This window comes from Strix aluco, chromosome 1 (genome assembly GCF_031877795.1).
Source record: "Strix aluco isolate bStrAlu1 chromosome 1, bStrAlu1.hap1, whole genome shotgun sequence".
In the NCBI taxonomy this organism is placed as follows: Eukaryota; Metazoa; Chordata; class Aves; order Strigiformes; family Strigidae; genus Strix; species Strix aluco.
This window is the reverse complement of record NC_133931.1, coordinates 8,893,934-8,902,779: the sequence shown is the minus strand read 5'-3', so window position 1 is coordinate 8,902,779 and position 8,846 is coordinate 8,893,934.

Sequence of the window (8,846 nt, the reverse complement as noted above, 5' to 3'; positions counted from 1 at the left end):
CCATGGTGGAGGGAGTAGAGTACTTATTGACTGAATGCAATTGAGAGTAATTTGAGCTTCTGTAACTCTCTTTGAACCTCCTGGAAAGCTCACAGCATTTAGCTTTTCCACCAGCTTCAGTGACCATCAAATCAGGCCATTTGTCCCATATCACAGCTCTTTGCTAATGCTGTTTATATAGTACTCAACAAGTAAAAAATATTCTGAGATATCTGAAAATTAATTAAAACATTCAAAAAACTAGCAGGGGAAGGGCTGATCGTGAGAATCTCGGAGCAGCCATACTGGGTCAAACTGAAGGTCTATGAAACTCTCCCTGCCTGCAGTCTTGCTGCAAGGGAAAACTAAGACTCATTTTAATTCACCTTTGTGAATGATAACTGTTTAAGTTAAGTGCATTCCTTTTTGCAGCAGAACCACTTAGTGATGTTTGAGGTACCCCGGTCATTAAAAAAAAAATTCTTACATATCCAGACATTTTATTTCAATTTTAAAAGAAGGCTGATCCTGCATAAAGTTACCATTTCATTGCAGTTGACACATCATATATGATTTTAATAACCTTATCAGGTCAGCTGTATGAACAAAGATTAATTTGCTTTAAAAGGGAAACAAAATAATTTTGGATATTATCAGATGGAAATCCCACTCCAAGCTATCAAACTCTTTCTTAGTTTCAGGCTTGATTCTTTTTTCCAAATTCATTATTTTAGCTTAATTGCTCCTGCAATTAACATCAAAGGGCATTTCTATTTGTATGGTGGAGTGCAATGCATAAACCTGTAAAACTTAGAATTAGCCCTGAGCTTGCTGATACATCCACACTTCCTGGATCTCAACAAGAGCTTACCTGTAGTAATGCTATGTCAGCTACCTCTGTATCATACTACACACACAGTCCAGACAGACAAAAAGTGCTTAGAAAGGATCTAAAGCAAGCAGACCTGCGACACACAATGATACTTCTCTGTGCAAAGCCATGACCAGTCTGTGTTGCAATTTATGTTTGAGAATGCTGTGAAAACTCATCTATGTAAATGTTTTGAATGTAGCTTTAACTTCTCTGATCTGCCCAGTTGTAACAGAATCCAGGGCTGTTCTGATGAACTCAGGGATTGGGGGAGGTAATTTGTATCCCATAAGGTTGAGACTTTAAGTGTGGCATCTGAAAGGATTCTACTTCCTAAAAGTGTGTCTGATGTAAACAAGTTTGAAAAAATATAAGGCTTCACAAGGTTCCTGTCAGGAACTTCTCTTTCAAATGAGAAAAATTGTATAAAAAAGAACAATTGCCTAGTATATAAGATATTAAGATATGACCACATGTACTACTCTGTTACCTGTGCAACTGCAGCACATACCTTGAAATTTTTCACCCCTTAGTCATGTTATTTGCTCTTTGATTATATGGTGTCAGAAGAAAAATTGGTTGGTATACAACTTGATGTAGACATGGGAATATGCTTGAGAGGAATTTTGTACAAGGTCACATCAAAATACAAGAGCAGTGGAAAAGCGTACATGGGGAAGAGAAGTGCTGCCATTGGAATCTGCAACTCCCTCAGCCTGCATCCAAAAATACTGCTCCTTCAAAAACTATTTTATCACAGAAAGAAAACAAAAGGAAAAGGCTAATACTCAGATCCATCACTCAAGGCAGAATTTAGTCGAGGTCCCTAACAGACCTTGGGTGGGTCCTCATTAGGGTCCTTTGTAAACTTCCTCATAAGAAGATCTGTTACTGAACAAGAAGGTAGGAACGCTAAGAAAAGCAACAAAAAACACATCTAAGCTAAAAGCCGGCTGACTTAATTTTATTAAGGATTACAAAAGCTTATGAATTAGCACTCTACAGGGCCTGCAGTGACTAGAAGCACCCAGGGCAGAGCCAGCTGTTGGTCAGTTGTGCTCTAGCAGCATCTTATTTGCAGACAATAGAAATACTTAACGTACTGATCACTGGTCTGAATGGAGAATGAGCGGGAATGGGGCTTGAGGTGGCAGAGGAAGCGCTGTATGATTGGTGTGTGTTCAGGGTGCCTAGGCTAGCAGGTCGTCAAGTTTCCAGCACAAATCTACATGCAGCATCTTAGGACACCCAGACTGAGAGGGAAAGGACAGAGACTAAACCAGGTAGGACAGTATGGGAAGATGGATCACTCTCAGTTCTAAAGGGTATGAAAGGGCATGTCCAAACTCAGCACAATGAGGCCAACTTAGGAAGAACCAATAAGACATGGTGAAGAATCGACTGCCCACATTCCTTGTCTTCCCTGTTCACCACAGTTAATGCTGGACAGGCCACCTGTATAATAGCATCTTGGTAGCTGAAAGCTGAACAGGCCACCTAGATACACACAGATTTAGGGTACCAGCTAGGTGCTCTAACTAGACACATAAAATCTGAATCTTTGGTTGGGAGTCTCCTTGTCACATTATGAGTCCCAAAATGAAAATTGATGTTCATCTGGAGGTGGCGATGATCAGTGTACCTGAGACCCTGGATGGTTTCTGTGACAGTTGTGATGTGATATGCATGGACCAATGGTGGAGGGTCTTGTATTGATGTGCAGTGAAGGCTTTTGCACAACATATAATTCTAAAGGACCATAGTATGCCTTATATAGAATGAAAATCTATAGTTGAGAAGGTGTTAGTACTGCTGGTTCCTGAGACAAATGGCACTGGCAAAATACTGATGATACTGATGTCATGATCCTTTCTATAATAAATCATACTGATTGATGCATAAATGAAGACAAATAACAATTGACAGTGATACTCTAATAACATTCTTTAAAATGCCTGTCTTCCATGCTGCTTTACACAGCACCCTTATCAGTTGTCTCTCTATTTGTATGTAAATAAAACCACTGTAGTCTGACAGTGACCAAGTTTTTTTCTGCCTGTATGCCAGTATTTTTGTGAAGCTTGTACTGAGACTCTGCAGGCCTTTCTGGAACTGTTTGCAATTTTTCCAGCTATGCTTGTGCCATACTGACTTGTCACATTTCCAGCTGGATTCAAACTGATCTCCTGGACTAATTCAACTACTAGGAAGAGGAAAAGGCACAGGAAGCTTTATTATCCAGTGGAGGATCAGAGTACACTAGAGGCAGAGTGGTTTTATGGCTTGGATGCTATCCAGCATTGCCTAAAGATCGAGGATTTGAATGTGGCCTACAAGGCAGTTGAGGACAGAGACCAGAACTCTGATAGCCTTCCAGGAACCTGTCCATGCAATGCCAGCACAGACCCAAGGGCCAAGGATCAAGAAACAAGTGACTCCTCTCAGAAAGAAATGCTTTGCAAGCATTTTACAGGCAGGGTTGGACACTAAAGGCTAATCTCTTAATCTACAACCATCCTTCAGCCCCTGAGGACACCCCAGTTTTCACAGGACCACAAAGGAGGCAGGAAAATACCGCATTAGTTTTACAAAGTGATTCGTATTGCCTGCGGCAGATGTGATGCATGTTTTTTCATTCTCACTGCTGGACTCCAACAGGTTGGACAGATGTGAGTTTTGGAGTTCTGTTTTCCTTCAGCCCAAGGTGCAAATTCTCTCAACACATTATTATTGGCAACCTGACTACAAAACTGTCCTTGCTAAACTGCATGTTTTGCAATGATTTGCCTGTTAGTCTTTCCTCTTACAGTACTCCCCAATATTATTATGACTGCGATAAACATCCTGCTGCTGAGTGCTCAAACGGTGACTCCAACACAGTTGTTGTCTTGGCAGGACATTCCTTCTGTCCCTTTCCCTTACCCACCCTGACCTCAGCTCTCAAAAATGGCAGAACATGAAAAACTTACCCCTGGGATATGTTTGTGAGTCAAGTGCTCTGTTGATCCACCATAAAGTATATGCTGAATTTCAATCTCACAGGGAAATAATCTAGGAAATCAGTGCACAATCAGAGCAGGTATTAGCAGAGCTTTTGTTCAGTACTGTTCTCACCAAGACTTTAAAAGAAACTTCAGTAAAATATTTACTGATGTGTGTCCCAATCTACAGAACCTCTCCTAAAACCAAAACACAATCCAAGACATATGGCTGCAATATGTAAGGCAGAAGTAAGCAACACATTGCACAGCACTGTTTCTGAGGCAAAAGCACAATTAAGTCTCAAGAGGTCTAACATTCATTGCAAAACAATATTCATAGCACAGTGAATGTTGAGTATGCCCCCAAGAAATATCAAATAGATGCACAGAAAGTGGTTTAACCAGACTGTAACATGGCACAGCAAAGCTGCCTTCATCCAGAATGGGTAGCTGCTCCCTTCCAGCCATGCAGAGCATCAGGAGATACCACTCTGGTAAGCAGTAACTTCAACTGCCTCACAGGATTTCCTTTAACCTCCATCAACAGTCAGCGTTTGCTCTTTCTTCTCTTTCTTTGAATGGATCTGGGACTCTTTCACTAATGTTGGAACTACCTGTATAAATACAAATTTCATTACCCAGCTGCCCTTAGCAGGCTTCACTCCTTATCATCCTCATCTTACCATACTTCACCCTGACAACACTGCTAGTAGGGAACCTTACTTCTGGTTTATAGATTCATGTCACCTCTGCAACAAACAGTGAAACACAGTACTGTGGTTGCAATACCTGTCAACAAACAGCCAGCTCTCCAGGAGAAACCATTTATTGACTTAAAGGCATCCTGCAAAGAACTAGTGAGCAGTTGAGTAAAGAATGTCCAGCTTCAGTGTCTTTCAAAACTGGAAAAGACTGGGGTTGGTGTCCCAAACCCATGGGGTTAGTTTTGTTTGGTGTCCATGGCAATGGGTGTTAGCTACTTTCTTTTCCCATACAAGGCCAGATGCTCCAAAATTCATCCACTTTAGGATATTTTCCAGCATCTGGAAAATTTAGGGCTTTAAAAGGAAAAGAGAAGTGTTTGGTGAGATAGTGGAAATCTTTATAAAAGGAGGGAGGAATTTCTGGAGGGGAGGGAGTTTCTGGGATGAAAGAAAACGAAGGGCAGAGAAACTGAAGAGGAGGAAACAGCAACTGATTCCAGATGGGGTGTCAAAATGGACGAAGGAAGTGGCAGGAAAAGGACAGAGGATGACAGAGCAGAGCCAGGCTGTGACCAAGCAGCCTACACAGATGGATAGAACCAGGCAGAGGTGCTGCTGCATGTTTGCTAGGCTGGGGCTGTGCAGGCACTGTTTAAATACAAGCACCAGCAGTCACTTTAAATATGTCTTCCTACTATGATAAGGGTAAAAACAAAGATGAAGTTTTATTCTGTTGACTGTCACCTCATGATTGCAATATCTGACATTTAAAGTAGTTCTTTTATGGACCAATCCAATCACCCACAAGTAAAAATAAATGGCAAAATAAACAAACTGATGTCTGGGCCTCCCACCATAATATCTTTTTTCCCAGGTGTTTGATCATTCTCCCAGATCCTTCCTGAACCCTTCCAGTTTTTGGATGGCTTTTCTGAACAGTAAGTTATTTTAATAACAACGTACTGGTGCCAAGTGCCGAGATAATGTCACCTCTCTACTCCTACTCAGTATTTCCATGTGCATGTGCTTTGCAAAGACTGCATTAGTCTTTTCAGCATCAACAGCACATCATGAGCTCATGCTCAGCTGATTATGAAATCTTCTCTTCCCCCTCCAAGTCTTTGTGAGTCACTGACTGGCAAGAGAAAATCTCCTATCCAGTTTGGTTTCCAATATATGGTCTGTATAATATCCACAATGCTAAAGACATGCTTCGTGACAAGATTAAACACCAAATTTTGTGAAGAGCAGAAGTAATGAAATCTTCTTTCCTGCATCTCTGCCTTGTGATGGTCTGGTGTCTGAAGGAGAATAAGCACTGAGCCCTTCTATCCTGGAGAGGTTGATGCAGTTGCTCTTCCCTGCCCAGTTGAGCATTTTAACAGAACAGGTTGGGATAATGTATTGAGACTTCAGTCTCTGTCAAGCTTGAGGTAAGGCAGAAGTTTTAGAAGCAAGTGGAGAAAGGGAAAATGGAAGGCAGACTGCAACGCAGCCATGTAAGCACTGTTTTCCAAGGAGACTAGACTAAATATCAGAGACATTTTTGTGCTAAAAGAATTAAAAAAAGGTCTTGGCCAAAGTTGCTCTTCACTGGCTTTATGGTGGAACATAGTAGCTGAAATGGGGTCCTGGGCCGTGGGCAGGGTGGGGGAGGCACTGGGGTAGGCAGGTCAGGGCCAGTAAGGGCTGTGGGTGACCTCAGGGGTACAGCAGGGCAGGGATGGGTGTACCTGAAATGGCAACAAAGAAATGGGGACAGTGGCTGGGGCTCCTTGATTTCCTAACTGTTCTGATAATAGTGCAATGAAATGTTGCCCCATACTGCTGGGCCACAAGTGGACTTCTGCTGGTCTGAAGGCAGTGTCGTAGGAGTCACATGTAGCACCCTGCGTTGGGGTGTCCCTTCCTCCAAGTCTGTCATTTGGGTTCACACTTGTCATTGCGCCCCTGTTCTCGCTCTGAACTTGAGCAAATGAGCCTTTGATGGGCTGATGGTTCCTGGGAGCTGCTGGGGCACAGTATTATTTGGGTTTCCTCTCCTGCTGTTGTGTCTCTCTGCTCCTTTGTGGGTGTGCAGATGAGCTTTTAGCCCATATTACTGAATACCTGGGGCTTGCTGTGCCTCTGCAGTCTGTCGTCAGCTCCACCTCCCTCTCCTGACAGTCTCAGCAGTGAGGTGATGCTCAAGGTGCCACACACTGCTCTGAGACTTTCTCATACCACAGCATAACCCAGCCAACCTCCAGCAGACAGCAAAGTATGACTCAACAACCCACATGTACCCGGCCCCATCCTTGCTACTTTTATCTTTCCCCCATCTCCCTCTCCTTGGACAGAAGCACCCTCACTTTTCTAACACCATCCTGATGCTGCACATTCATTGCCACTTGGAGACGTCTCATTGCCAACACAACAACCCTCACCATCTTGTAACTAACCTTCTAAACAAAAGCCTGTATCAAAACTACACTCAGGGTAGTAAAAGCTGGAGAATTCAAATGAATACAATATCAACTTTTTTACTAAAGAGAGAAAAAGCTTTATTTTCCTTTTTTTTTTTTTTTTGTTTCCTTTGTTTTTCTTCAAGCCTCCTTCCTCCTTCAGTCTCTCCTGCTTGCCACCACCATCCAGAAAATGGGAACAGGGAAAAATCAAAGGAGGAATAAAAAAATCCCATAGCAAAAATATTCCACTGCACAGTCTCCCTATAAAGACTCTTCAAGTGGGAGGCAGCCTCAGAGGGACTAACCAAAGTGGATAGGTTGACCTCGGACAACAGCCAAACACCCACACATCTCACTCCCCCCACAGTGGGATGGGGGACAGAATAGGAAGAACAAAAGTGAGAATGTTTATAGATCGAGATAAGGACAGTTTAATAAGTGAAGGAAAGCAAAAAAAGTCCTAAACCAAACAACCCAACCCCCTGTGAGAGACTGAAATGTCCTATGACTGCCTCAAAGCTTGCTTGTGTCTGTGCAAACTCCAAGAGAAGCTGCTGCGGCCTGTGAATTGGTCTGGGGGATGTCGCCCAGAGAAGCGGGAGTGTATTGAAGGATGCACCCCTCACTTCTTTGCAATTGCATTGTCCGGACTCTTTAGACAAGCCTCAAAGGGGCAGACCTGTACTGAATTGCCCCATCCTGTAGCCATTTGTGGCTGCATTGCTAATGAACTGACAAGAGGGAAACCTTCCTGCCCTGAAGCCAGATGCAACAAAACCTGTTGGACCAGAGAAAAAAAAACTAAAGGTGGGCAGATATGCTAATCAGCGGATACGATGTACTTAAAAAGGCAGCAGAAAATTTTGCTCAGTGTGCATCTACCACTGAAGCCAGATCCGTGTGCACCCACCACCGAAGGACTGAAGACTGAGGAGGACCGATGGGACGCCACTGGATCCATGGTGGTGACTATTCTTGCAGCCCTATCCCACATCCTTGCTTTATTTCTGTCTTCCATTCTGTCCTATCGCTACCCCTCTTCACTTCTTTAATAATAAAAACCCGGTTTGGGTGTACAACATTTGACCTCATTTGTGTCTTAATCTTGCTCTTGGGATCATATCGAAACCTCCCCCGACATTGGACCGGGACACCCCCAAAACCCCCCAAGCAATGCAAAGGCAATCACTCACCACCTCCCACCAGCAGACCCATGCCCACCCAGCCAGTCTCCCAGCAACAGTCAACTTGGAAGACAAAAGCCCCACCATTCTTCTTCCTCTGCCCCAGGTTTTCTTGCTGAGGTTGAAGTTTTATGATGGCATGGAATATCCCTTTGGCCAGTTCTCGTCAACTGCCCTGGCTGTGTCCCCTCCCATTCTCTTGTCCACCCTCAGTCTACTTGCTGGGGGGGCAGAGCAGAAAAAAAAAAGCAAGCCTTGATGCTGTGCAAGTGCTGTTCGGAATAGCCAACACACTGGTGTCTTATCAACACTTCTAGCCGCAAATACAAAACATGGCACCATATGGACAGCTATGAAGAAAGTTAACTCCATCCCAGCCAGACCCAGTACAATCGCCACCCCTTGTTCCACACCATTTGTACCATACTCAGGTCCTACACTCTCAAATACATCCCCATCAATCATGACCTTGTTCCTTGTCCTTTGACATACACACAGACATCATTCTCTCAGTCTGCAGGACATTCCCCAAATGTCCATAGAAGTCAAAGCAATTAATTTGGTCCATAACTTATGCTCCACACAGCAACTTTCCACATCAGATGGTTTCGCACAACACACTGGATCCCCTGGTAAATGGAGCATATTGTATTTCACTTTCTGCTAATTTATTATACTCT